The sequence below is a fragment of the Arachis hypogaea genome, chromosome 9 (assembly GCF_003086295.3).
Source record: "Arachis hypogaea cultivar Tifrunner chromosome 9, arahy.Tifrunner.gnm2.J5K5, whole genome shotgun sequence".
Taxonomy (NCBI): domain Eukaryota; kingdom Viridiplantae; phylum Streptophyta; class Magnoliopsida; order Fabales; family Fabaceae; genus Arachis; species Arachis hypogaea.
The window spans coordinates 57,150,695-57,164,791 of NC_092044.1; the positions used below are offsets into that span (position 1 = coordinate 57,150,695).

General features: G+C 39.2%; 1 non-coding gene across 1 annotated transcript; it reads left to right on the plus strand.

Moving 5' to 3' along the window:
* The first annotated feature begins 7,819 nt into the window (after positions 1–7,819).
* Positions 7,820–7,927, plus strand: LOC112714046 (small nucleolar RNA R71). The gene has a single exon (XR_003159002.1). It is a non-coding gene; the product is annotated as a small nucleolar RNA R71 (small nucleolar RNA).
* Positions 7,928–14,097: the final 6,170 nt, after the last annotated feature.

Sequence of the window (14,097 nt, forward strand, 5' to 3'; positions counted from 1 at the left end):
TTAGAATGGACCATATTAGATATATTCTATGATGGTCTGTCTGAATTTTCCAAGATGTCACTAGACCACTCTGCAGGTGGATCTATTCACCTAAAGAAAATGCCTGCAGAAGCTCAGAAACTTATTGAAATGGTTGCAAATAACCAGTTCATGTATACCTCTGAGAAGAATCCTGTGAGTAATGGGACGCCTCAAAAGAGAGGAGTTCTTGAAATTGATGCTCTGAATGCCATACTAGCTCAGAACAAAATATTGACCCAACAAGTCAATATGATCTCTCAGAGTCTGAATGGATTGCAAAATGCTTCCAACAGTACTAAAGAAGCATCTTCTGAAGAAGAAGCTTATGATCCTGAGAACCCTGCAATGGCAGAGGTCAATTACATGGGTGAAGCCTTTGGCAACACCTATAATCCTTCATGGAAAAATCATCCAAATTTTTCATGGAAGGATCAACAGAAGCAAGGCTTCAATAATAACAATGGTGGAAGAAACAGGTTTAGCAATAGCAAACCTTTCCCATCCTCATCTTAGCAATAGACAGAGCATTCTGAGCAGAATCCTTCTAGCTTAGCAAATATAGTCTCTGATCTATCTAAGGACACTTTTAGTTTCATGACTGAAACAAGATCCTCCATTATAAATTTGGAGGCACAAGTGGGCCAGCTGAGTAAAAGGGTTACTGAAACTCCTCCTAGCACTCTCCCAAGCAATACAGAAGAGAATCCCAAAGGAGAGTGCAAGGCCATTGATATAATCAACATGGCTGAAACCTTAGAGGAGGAGGAGGACATGAATCCCAATGAGGAAGACCTCAGGCGACGTCCATGGTCAGTACGGAATCCCCTAATAAGGAACCAAAGGAATCTGACGCTCATACGGAGACCATAGAGATTCTCTTGGACCTCCTCTTACCATTCATGAGCTCTGATGACTATTCAACTTCTGAAGAGGATGAAGACGTTGTTGAAGGGCAAGTTGCCCAAAATTTAGGAACAATCATGAAGCTGAATGCCATGCTGTTTGGTAATGAGACTTGGGAGGAAGAGCCTCCCTTGCTCACCAATAAACTGAATACATTGGTTCAGTAAAATTTACCTCAAAAGAAACAGGAACCTGGTAAATTCTTAATACCCTGTACTATAGGCACCATGACCTTTGAAAAAGCTCTGTGTGACCTAGGGTCAGGGATAAACATGATGCCCCTCTCTATAATGGAGAGACTGGGAATCTATGAGGTACAGGCTGCCAAATTCTCATTGGAGATGGCAGATAAATCTATGAAAAAGGCTTATTGACTAGTAGAGGACGTGCTAGTGAAGGTTGAAGGCCTTTACTTCCCTACTGATTTCATAACCCTAGACACTATGAGGGATGAGGATGAATCCATCATCCTTGGAAGACCCTTCCTAGCCATAGCAAGAGCTGTAATTGACGCTGACAGAGGAAAGTTGATCCTTCATGTGAATGAAGAATGCCTTGTAGTAAAGACTCAAGGTTCTCCATCTGTAACCATGGAGAGTAAGCATGAAGAGCTTCTCCCAATACAAAGTCAAGCAGAGCCCCCACATTCAAACTCTAAGTGGATGTCATAGAAGGAGACATCCTCATTGAAGAGGACAAGCCCATCACTAAGAAGAGGATGGAGCAAACTAGAGAGCCCATTCATGGTACTCAACAAGAGCGTGAGGAAGTCCCTAATCAAGAAATCCCTGAAATGCCTCAAGGGATGCAATTTCCTCCACACAATTATTGGGAGCAACTCAACACTTCTTTTGAAAGCTTGAGACTGAGTTGTTAAAGTCGTGATCCATAGCAAAAAGAGTGTGCTTAAAATCTCTGGACACCTCTAACTGGGGACTTTAGTAAAGCTGAGTCACAATCTAAAAAGGTTCACCCAGTTATGTGTCTGTGGCATTTATGTAACTAGTGGTAATACTGGAAAACAAAGTGCTTAGGGTCACGGCCAAGACTCACAAAGTAGCTGTGTTCAAGAATCAACGTACTGAACTAGTAGAATCAATAACACTATCTAAAATTCTAAGTTCCTATAGATTCCAATCATTCTGAATTTCAAAGGAAAAAGTGAGATGCCAAAACTGTTCAGAAGCAAAAAGCTACAAGCCCCGCTCATCTAATTAGAACTAAGTTTCATTGATAATGTGGGATTCATTGTATATTCTCTTCTTTTTATCCTATTTTGTTTTCAGTTGCTTGGGGACAAGCAACAATTTAAGTTTGGTGTTGTGATGAGCGGATAATTTATACGCTTTTTGGCATTATTTTTAGGTAGTTTTTAGTAGGATCTAGCTACTTTTTGGGATGTTTTCATTAGTTTTTAAGCAAAATTCACATTTCTGGACTTTACAATGAGTTTGTGTTTTTTTTTGTGATTTTAGGTATTTTCTGGCTGAAATTGAGGGACCTGAGCAAAAATCTGATTCAGAGGCTGACAAAGGACTACAAAAGCTATTGAATTCTGACCTCCCTGCACTCGAAGTGGATTATCTGGAGCTACAAAACTCCAAATGGCGCGCTCTCAATTGTATTGGAAAGTAAACATCCAGGGTTTTCCAGCAATATATAATAGTCCACACTTTGCGTGAGTTTTGATGACATAAAATGGCGTCAAAACGCCAGTTCTCTGCCCTTTTCTGGCGTCAAAACGCTAGATTTGGCTTAAAAGTTGGAGTTAAACACCAGTTTGGGCCATTAAATCTCAGGCAAAGTATTAACTATTATACATTGATGGAAAGCCCAAGATGTCTACTTTCCAACGCAATTGAGTGTGTGCCAATTGATCTTCTATAGCTCCAGAAAATCCATTTCGAGTGTAGGGAGGTCAGAATCTAATAGCATCTGCAGTCCTTTTTCGGCCTCTGAATCAGATTTTTGCTCAGGTCCCTCAATTTCAGCCAGAAAATACCTGAAATCACAGAAAAACACAAAAACTCATAGTAAGGTCCAGAAATGTGAATTTTGCATAAAACTAATAAAAATATACTAAAAACTAACTAAATCATACTAAAAACTACCTAAAAATAATGCCAAAAAGCGTATAAATTATCCGCTCATCACAACACCAAACTTAAATTGTTGCTTGTCCCCAAGCAACTGAAAACATAATAGAATAAAAAGAAGAGAATATACAATGAATCTCATAGTATCAATGAAACTTAGTCCCAATTAGATGAGCGGGGCTAGTAGCTTTTTGCTTCTGAACAGTTTTGGCATCTCACTTTATCCTTTGAAATTTAGAATGATTGCCATCTATAGGAACTCAGAATTTTAGATAGTGTTATTGATTCTCCTAGTTCAGTACGTTGATTCTTGAACATAGCTACTCTATGAGTCTTGGCCGTGACCCTAAGCACTTTGTTTTCCAGTATTACCACCGGATACATAAATGCCACAGACACATAACTGGGTGAACCTTTTCAGATTGTGACTTAGCTTTGCTAAAGTCCCCAGTTAGAGGTGTCCAGAGTTCTTAAGCACACTTTTTCTGCTTTGGATCACGACTTTAACCACTCAGTCTCAAGCTTTTCACTTGGACCTTCATGACACAAGCATATGGTTAGGGACAACTTGATTTAGCCGCTTAGGCCATGATTTTACTCCTTTGGGCCCTACTATCCACTGATGCTCAAAGCCTTGGATCTTTTTTTCCCTTGCCTTTTGGTTTAAAGGGCTATTGGGTTTTTCTGCTTGCTTTCTCTTTTTCTTTCATTTTCCTTTTTTTTTCGCCAATTTTTTTTGCTACTTTTTTTCTTTTTCATTGCTTTTTCTTACTTCAAGAATCAATATCATGATTTTTCAGATTATCAATAACATTTCTCTTTGTTCATCATTCTTTCAAGATCCAACAATTTTAACATTCATAAACTTCACTATCAAAAAATATGCACTGTTCAAGCAGTCATTAAGATAACAAAAAGTATTGCCACCACATCAAAATAATTAAACTAATTTTAAGATAAAATTTAAAATTCAAGTACTTCTTGTTCTTTTGTAATTAGGCACATTTTTCATTTAAGAGAGGTGAAGGATTTATGGAATTATTCATAGCCTTAAGACATAGATACTACTGATCATGTAGTGAAGACACAAACATAGATAACACATAAAGCATAAAAATCGAAAAACAGAAAAATAAGAACAAGGAAATCAAAGAACGGGTTCACTTCAGTGATGGCAGCTAGTTCTTCCCCTTGAAGATCCAATGGAACACCTAAGCTCCTCTATGTCTCTTCCTTGCCTTTGCTGCTCTTCCCTCATGGCTATTTGATCCTCTCTAATTTCAAGGAGAATAATGGAGTGCTCTTGGTGCTCCATCCTTAGTTGCCCCATGTTGGAACTCAAATCTCCCAAAGAGGTGTTGAGTTACTCCCAATAGTTGTGTGGAGGAAAATGCATCTCTTGAGGCATCTCAGGAATTTCTTGATGAGGAACTTCCTCATGCTCTTGTTGAGGTCCATGAGTGGGCTCTCTTATTTGCTCCATCCTCTTTTTAGTGATTGGCTTGTCCTTTTCAATGAGGATGTTTTCCTCTATGACAATTCCAGCTAAATTGCATAGGTGACAGATGAGATGAAGGAAGGCTAACCTTGCTAAAGTAGAGGTTTTGTCAAACACTTTGTAGAGTTCTAGAGATATGACCTTATGAACTTCTACTTCCCCTCCAATCATGATGCTATGGATCATGATAGCCCGATCTACAGTCACTTCGGATCGGTTGCTAGTAGGAATGATGGAGCATTGGATGAATTCCAACCATCCTTTAGCCACGGGTTTAAGGTTATGCCTTCTCAATTGAACTAGCTTGCCTTTGGAGTCTCTTTTCCACTGAGCTCCTTCCACATATATGTCCATGAGGACTTGGTCCAACCTTCTAGTGTAGGGGCGTGCATCTCCTTGCATCATTGGCAAGTTGAATGCCAACCTTACATTTTTCGGACTGAAATCTAAGTATTTCCTCCGAACCATTGTGAGCCAATTCTTTGGGTTCGGGTTCACACTTTGATCATGGTTCTTGGTGATCCATGCGTTAGCATAGAACTCTTGAACCATTAAGATTCTGACTTATTGAATGGGGTTGGTGATAACTTCCCAACCTCTTCTTCGGATCTAATGTCGGATCTCCGGATACTCATTCTTTTTTAGCATGAAAGGAACCTCAGGAATCACTTTCTTCTTGCCACAACTTCATAGAAGTGGTCTTGATGGACCTTTGAGATGAATCTTTCCATCTCCCATGACTTAGAGGTAGAAGCTTTTGCCTTCCCTTTCCTCTTTCTGGAGGTTTCTCCGGCCTTAGGTGCCATAAATGGTTATGGAAAAACAAAAAGCAACGCTTTTTCCACACCAAACCTAAAATGTTTGCTCGTCCTCCAGCAAAAGAAGAAAGAAGGGATAGAGAAGGAAAAAAATGAAGGAGATGGATAGGTGTGAGCGGTTCGGTCAAGGGGGGAAAGAAGCGTTTATGATGTGTGAAAATGAAGGAGGAATAAGGGGTTTATATAGGAGTGGAGAGAGGGGTAGGGTTTGTTTGTGAGGGTTGGGTTTGGAAGGAAAAGTTTTTGAATTTTGAAAGGTGGGGTAGGTGGGGTTTTTGGGGAAGAGTTGTTGGATGTTAGTGGTGAAGAGGTGATGGTGAAAAGAGATGGAGGTGATTGGTGAGGGGTATTTGGGAAAGAGTGGTATGGGGAGGTGTGAAGAAGAGAAAGAGTGAGTTGAGGTAGGTGAGGATCCTGTGGGGTCCACAGATTCTAAGGTGTCAAGGATTTCTCATCCCTGCACTATTTTGGCGTGTAAACGCCCTCCTAGTGCCAATCCTGCCGTTAAACGCTAGGTTGCTTCCCATTTCTAGCGTTTAACGCTAGCTTTTCTTCCCTTTCTGGCGTTGAACGCTAACTTGGTGCCCTTTTCTAGCGTTATATGCCAGTCTGGTGCCCTTTTTGGCGTTAAACACCCAGAATGGTGCCAGACTAGGCGTTTAACGCCCATTCTACTACCCTTACTGGCGTTTAAATGCCAGTAAGCTCCTCCTCTAGGGTGTGCTATTTTCAATGCTATTTTTTAGTTTGCTTTGATTTTTGTAGTTATTTTTGTGACTTCACATGATCATCAACCTAAATAAAACATAAAATAACAATGGAAATTGTAAAATAAAAATTAGGTTGCCTCCCAATAAGCGCTTCTTTAATGTCAATAGCTTGATAGTAAGCTTTCATGGAGCTTCACAAATATTCAGAGCATGGTTGGGGCTACCCAACACCAAACTTAGAGTTTGAATGTGGGGGGCTTTGGTTGACTCTGTATTGAGAAAAGCTTTTCATGCTTCTTCTCCATGTGTATAGAAGGAGATCCTTGAGCCTTAAACACAAGGTAGTCCTCATTCACTTGAAGGACCAATTCTCCTCTATCAACATCAATCACAGCTTTCGCTGTGGCTAGGAAGGGTCTGCCAAGGATGATGGATTCATCCTTATTCTTCCCAGTGTCTAGGATTATGAAGTCAGCAGGGATGTAAAGGCCTTCAACCTTCACCAAGACATCCTCTACAAGTTCATAAGCCTGTTTCCTTGAATTGTCTGCCATATCTAGTGAGATTCTTGCAGCTTGTACCTCAAAGATCCTTAGTTTCTCCATTACAGAGAGTGGCATGAGGTTTACACATGACCCCAGGTCACACAGAGCCTTCTCAAAGGTTATGGAGCCAATGGTGCAAGGTATTAAGAACCTTCCGGGATCCTGTTTCTTTTGAGGTATCTTCAGCTGAGCCAAGGTGTTTAGTTCATTAATAAGCAATGGAGGTTCATCCTCCTAAGTCTCATTACCAAATAATTTGGCATTCAGCTTCATGATTGCTCCAAGGTTCATCAGAGCTCATGAATGGTAGAAGTAAGTTCAATGGAATCTCTATTATCTCTGTTTGAGCCTCAAATTCCCTTGGTTCCTCAGAGGGGAACTCCCTAATGGTCAGTGGACGTCCCATGAGGTCTTCATCACTGGGAATCACTGCCTTTCCCTCCTACACAGTTTCGGCCATGTTGGACGTGGTTATGGCCTTGCACTCTCTCTTAGAATTTTCTTCTGTATTGCTTGGGAGTGTGCTAGGAGGAGTTTTAGTAACTCTCTTACTCAGCTAACCCACTTGTGCCTCCAAATTTCTAATGGAGGATCTTGTTTCATTCATGAAACTTAGTGTGGTCTTAGATAGATCAGAGACAATGGTTGCTAAGCCAGAGCAATTCTGCTCAGAGTTCTCTGTCTATTGCTGAGAAGATGATGGAAAAGGCTTGCTATTGCTAAACCTATTTCTTCCACCATTATTGTTGTTGAAGCCTTGTTGAGGCTTCTGTTGATCCTTCTATGAGAAATTTGGGTGATTCCTCCATGAAGAATTGTAGGTGTTTCCACAGGGTTCTCCCGTGTAATTCACCTCTTCCATTGCAGGATTCTCAGGGTCATAAGCTTCTCCTTCACAGGAGGCTTCTTTAGCACTGCTGGATGCAGCTTGCAATCCAGTTAGATTCTGAGAAATTATATTGACTTGCTGAGTCAATAATTTATTCTGAGTCAATATGGCATTCAGAGTATCAATCTCAAGAACTCCCTTCTTCTGAGTTGTCCCATTGTTCACAGGATTTCTTTCAGAAGTGTACATGAACTGGTTATTTGCAACCATTTCAATGAGTTCTTGAGCTTCTGTAGGTGTTTTCTTCAGATGAATAGATCTACCTGCAGAATGGTCCAATGACATCTTGGATAACTCAAACAGACCATCATAGAAGATACCTATGATGCTCCATTCTGAAAGCATGTCAGAAGGACACCTTCTGATCAATTGCTTGTATCTTTCCCAAGCTTCATAGAGGGATTCACCTTCCTTCTGTTTGAAGGTTTGAACTTTCACTCTAAGCTTACTCATCTTTTGAGGTGGAAAGAATTTAGCTAAGAAGGCATTGACCAGCTTTTCCCAAGAGTTCAGGCTGTCTCTAGGTTGAGAGTTCAACCATATACTAACTATATCTCTTACAGCAAAAGGGAAAAGCATAAGTCTGTAGACCTCAAGATCAACTCCATTGGTCTTAACAGTGTCACAGATTTGCAAAAATTAAGCCAAGAACTGATGAGGATCTTCCAATGGAAGTCCATGAAACTTGCAATTATGTTGCATCAAAGAAACGAAATGAGGCTTAAGCTCAAAGTTGTTTGCTCCAATGGCAGGAATAGAGATGCTTCTCCCATAGAAGTCGGGAGTAGGTGCAGTAAAGTCACCAAGCACCATCCTTGCATTGTTGGCATTGTTGTTATTTTCGGCTGCCATGTCTTCTTGTTTTTCGAAAATTTCTGTCAGGTTCTCTCTAGAGAGTTGTGCTTTAGCTTCTCTTAGCTTCCTCTTCAGAGTCCTTTCATGTTCAGGATCAGCTTCAACAAGAATGCCTTTATCTTTGTTCCTATTCATATAAAAGAGAAGAAAACAAAGAAAGTATGGAATCCTCTATGTCACAGTATAGAGATTCCTTGGTGTGTCAGAGGAAAAGGAGAATAGAAGGATGAGGTAGATAAAGAAGAATTTGAACATATAAAGAGGGGAGAGGGTTCAAATTATTAAGAGAGGAGGAGTGCCAGCGATTAAATAGAAGGAGATGAGAGAGGGAATTTTTGAAAATTTTTAAATAAAATAAAATTACAGTTTAAAACAATTAATTAATAAAAAAGATTTTTGAAAAAGTTGTTAATGGTTTTCGAAAATTAGAGAGAGAGAGAAGTGGTTAGGTGGTTTTGAAAAGGATAAGAAGTTAGAAAAAGATTTTAAAATTAGAATTTTAAAAAGATGTGATTTGAAAAAGATATAATTTGAAAAAGATTTGATTGAAAAAGATATGTTTGAAAAGATATGATTGAAAAACAAATTTAAAAAAAAGATTTGATTTTTAAAATTGATGACTTGACTAACAAGAAATTAAAAGATATGATTCTAAAAGTCAAATACTGAACCTTTCTTATCAAAAAAGTAACAAACTTGAAATTTTTGAATCACAACATTAATTGTCAGCAAGGATTTTTTTTGAAAGTATTAAAAAAATGAAAAAAAAATTTGATTTTGAAAAAGATATGATTGATATGAGAAGATATGAAAAAGATAAGATTTTGAAAAATAAGTTTTAAAACTTGAAAAATTGAAAAAAAATATGATTTGAAAACAAAATTTCCTCCTTGGTGCTATCCTGGCGTTTAACGCCCACTTGTCTACCTTTTTGGGCGTTAAACGCCAGCCCAGGTAGCTGGCGTTTAAAGCCAGAATTCCTTCTTCATTGGGCGTTTTAAACGCCCAGCTTTTTCTCTGTGATTCTTCTGCTGTATGTTCTGAATCTTCAATTCTCTGTATTATTGACTTGAAAAGACATAATTTTGAAATTTTTTTTGAATTTTTAATGATGAGAGAGAAAAACAACAAAATGCAACTAATCATGAAAAACTAAGATCAAATAAATAATGCATGCAAGAATACTTTGAATGTCAAGATGAACATCAAGAACATATTTTTTTTGAAAATTTTTAAGAAAAGAGAGACATGCAAGACACCAAACTTAGAAATTTTCATACTAGAGACACTAACAAATTAAGAATGCACATGAGAAACAACAAAAGACACAAAACCAGAGAATTTAAAGATCAGACAAAGAAAATCATCATGAACAACATGAAGATCAATGAAGACACAATGCATATATTTTCAAAAAATGCAAGAAAAATAAAAACATGCAATTGACACCAAACTTAAAATTTGACTCTAGACTCAAACAAGAAACACATAAATATTTTTTTTGATTTTATGATTTTATAAAATTTTTTTTGTAATTTTTCGAACTTTTTTTTTTGAAAAAGAAAATAAGAAACTCAAAAATTTTTTAATAAGAATTTCAGGAATCATGCAATGTTAGTCTAAAGCTTCAGTCTAAAAAGATTAGACATGGTCAGCCAAGCTTCAGCAAGACATTGCATACAACAGCCAAATTGATGGGAATCAACTAGCTCCTGTGATGATAAAAGCATCATCTGAAACTTTAGAATTCGTTCTTAAAAATTCTGAAGAACAAAATAAAAAGAAAAAATACCTAATTTAAGCAACAAGATGAACCGTCAGTTGTCCAAACTCGAATAATCCCCAGCAACGGCACCAAAAACTTGGTACACGAAATCGTGATACACAACTTTGTGCAACTAACCAGCAAGTGCACTTGATCGTCCAAGTAATACCTTACGTGAGTAAGGGTCGATCCCACGGAGATTGTCGGCTTGAAGCAAGCTATGGTCACCTTGTAAATCTCAGTCAGGCGGATTCAAATGGTTATGGGGTTTTGATAATTAAAAGAACAAAATAGAGCATAAACTAGGATAGAAATACTTATGAAATTTATTGGTGGGAATTTCAGATAAACATATGAAGATGATTTGTTCCCTCTGAGCCTCTGCGTTCCTATTGCCTTCATCCAATCATTCATACTCCTTTCCATGGCAAGCTGTATGTAGGTGGATCACCGTTGTCAATGGCTACCATCCATCTTCTCAGTGAAAATGGTCCTCTATGGTTTCCCGCATGGCTAATCATTTGTCGGTTCTCGATCATGTCGGAATAAGATCCATTGATCCTTTTGCACACTGTCACTACGCCCAACACTCGCAAGTTTAAAGCTCGTCATAGTCATCCCATCCTAGATCCTAATCAGAATACCACAGACAAGGTTTAGACTTTTCGGATCTCAAGAATGTTGCCCATGTGATTCTAGCTTATACCACAAAGACTCTGATTACACGGAATGGAAGCTCTGTTGTCAGGAGAGGCAACCATGCATTGTGAACCAAGAGGCCAAGAGATACACACTCAAGCTTTAGCAGATAGAACGGAGGTGGTTGTCAGGCAGCGTTCATAAGGAAGGATAATAATGAGTGTCACGGATCATCACATCCACCAGGTTGAAGTACGAGTGAATATCTTAGAACAAGAATAAGCTTGAATTGAATAGAAAACATTAGTAATTGCATTGATTCATGAGGAACAGTAGAGCTCCACACCTTAATCTATGGTGTGTAGAAACTCCACCGTTGAAAATACATAAGAAAAAGGTCTAGGCATGGCCATGTCTAGTGGCCATGCCTCCCAAATAACATGAAACAATAGAAAGGGCTCAAAGACCTGATCCCATTATCAAAGATGATCAAAACAATGAAAATACAATAGTGAAAAGGTCCTATTTATAGAGAACTAGTAACCTAGGGCTTACAAAAATAAGTAAATGATGCAGAAATCCACTTCTGGGGCCCACTTGGTGTGTGCTTGGGTTGAGCATTGAATCTTTCACGTGCATAGGCTTCTCTTGGAGTTAAACGCTAGCTCTGGTGCCAGTTTAGGCGTTTAACTCCAGCTTTTATGCCAGTTTAGGCGTTTTACGCCAGAATTTTTATGCTGAATTGGAACGCCAGTTTGGGCCATCAAATCTCATGCAAAGTATGCACTATTATACATTCTTGGAAAGCCCAAAATGTCTACTTTCCAACTCAATTAATAGTGCGCCAATTGGGCTTCTATAGCTCCATAAAATCCATTTCGAGTGCAGGGAGGTCAGAATCCAACAGCATCTGCAGTGCTTTTTCAGCCTCTGAATCAGATTTTTGCTCAGGTCCCTCAATTTTAGCCAGAAAATACCTAAAACCACAGAAAAACACAAAAACTCATAGTAAAGTCTAGAAATGTGAATTTTGCATAAAAAATAATAAAAATATACTAAAAACTAACTAAATCATACTAAAAACTACCTAAAAACAATGCCAAAAAGCGTATAAATTACCGCTCATCATCTAGCATCTCCCACAAATACCTAGATACCACAACATTCTTTTGCCAACATAAGAGGAAGCCAGGTTCATTTTTCGGCTCTAAGAAAAAAGGCCGAGCTCCCTCAACAGCTCGGACCTTGAAATAATAGTTCTTGAAGTCCCTAAAGGATTCATCATACATAGAAAATACTTTCTTTCCTTGGGCAGACCGGAAAGAAATCAATGAAGCCTTCTTTTTTGCAGAAATGCTAGGTTTAGTCAAAACAAAGAGGTAAAGAAAGAGGGTTTGAGAAGGCTTGACATCCAATTCTTGACACAACAACTGAAAGATCTTAATGAAGCCCCAAGAGTTCGGATGGAGTTGGGATGGAGCTACATTACAGGACCACAACAAGTCGGTCTCGAATGAGCTAAAAGGAATGGTAATGTTCATCTGGCTAAAAAAGTAGTCCATAAGCAAAAAAGAAGGGACATTCCCCCTGGGTCAGAAAAGGAAAACAAACTTTCTCGTCAGGGTCAGGCGCTATCAACTCCTAGTTCTTCTCCTGATCTCTACTACTACAAATCCTGTGATGTTTCCTAAGCTGCACGCAGTATTCAAAGTTAACCATTGAAACGCAGAACAAGACGAGGGAGTCCAGCCAGTCAGACATGCCATCGAGAACTTTGGAGTACGTCTCGACAATATTTTTGCGAGAAGACATGGGTCAACTAGTCTTACATTAAGAAAGAGAAAAATGGGTTACTAATCAACAGCTCGGGCAAATCAAGAGAATAGCTCAGGCAAATAGGGATATAACTCAAACTAAAGCATACAAATGTTAGAAGTCAGAGACAGCAGCGAAAGGAGACCCCAGGACTCACACCAAGGTCCAGGGGCATCCTTTAGAGGCAGTAACAGAGTAAGGATTCAGGAAAAATCTATAGTCTAAGCTCCGACATCAATCAACAAGAAAAAAACCCTCCTCCAAACAGTGACACTCCAAAGAGAAAGCCACAAAATCACAAAAAGACATTAAAGTTACCATATTTTTCACGATTTATCAGCAAAAGGGATCCCGTAAAGGAAATCATCCATGCCATACAAAACATAAAGCCAGCGACATCAAACATACTACGCAGAAATCATCAAGAAAGACCCAACCTTTTTGAAATCAATAGTCCACTACCTCAGACGACAAACAGAAAAATGATCGAATCATTCTCTGACAAAACAACAATTCATACAAATCGAAGAAACCCTCAAAAGCATGCATTACAGGCACAACGATGCAGAAGAGACTCAAAACTTTAGATGTTATCCACACAAAGATCGAAGCTCTTCATGATCAAGCAAACAAAAATATAAAAAGGATGGCGTGAAAGAAAGAGAGGAAGATATAAAACTAACCTACAGCGATGAGGGAATGATAAAGAGGCTGAAGCAACAAATAATGATCATCTTCTCGTGAAAGGGAAAGGAAAGCACGAAAGCACAGAAACAGAGGAAGTAAGGAGAAAGGAGAAAGTTGCAGTAAGCAAGGAGAAGAGAAACGGAAGAGAGAGGCTCTTTGAAAATTCAAAACAAAATGAGAAGTGGGAAGCAAAGAAAACGGCGAAGGGGGGAGTTATTGGGTTTTAAAACCCTCGCACGTTCCCAAAGAAAGTGCAAAACACGCGCTATAATAAAGAGAAACGTTCCGCATTTAACGCTACTAGTGGGAAGTTCTACAAAAACCAACAAAGAATGCTCGAGCTCAGCTTCTCCAAAAGAGGTCAAAAGTCGACCAAAAGACACGACCTCAGAAGAAAGACCAAGCTCAAGCAGGGGCACTGTTCATGCCCTGGGTCGAGTTGCTGGACCCGGGCTAGTAGAAGACGAAGTCGACCGACCTCTTCAGGTCAGGATCACCCGACCTCTTCCCAAAGAGTTTGGCCAAATCACTACAAAGGCCCAAGTAGGCCCAAACAAAGGAACACGACCCAAATCTAAAGACAGCCAAAGCCTAGAAAGATAAGGCGGTTCCCTTAAAAAGATAAGATGACTTCACTCAAAGATAAGATAAGATAACTATCTTTTCTCTGGAAAGGTCACTCCACACTATTATAAATACACTGGAGCACCCAGGTATAACTCATACTCTGATTCTACTAAAATCCTGCCTAAAGCACATGCTGACTTAAGTATCGGAGTCTCTTGCAGGTACCACCACCCTCCGGTGACGAAGGACCAGCAGCACCGCCAAGTCCAACAAGTCGGACACGTCAGCT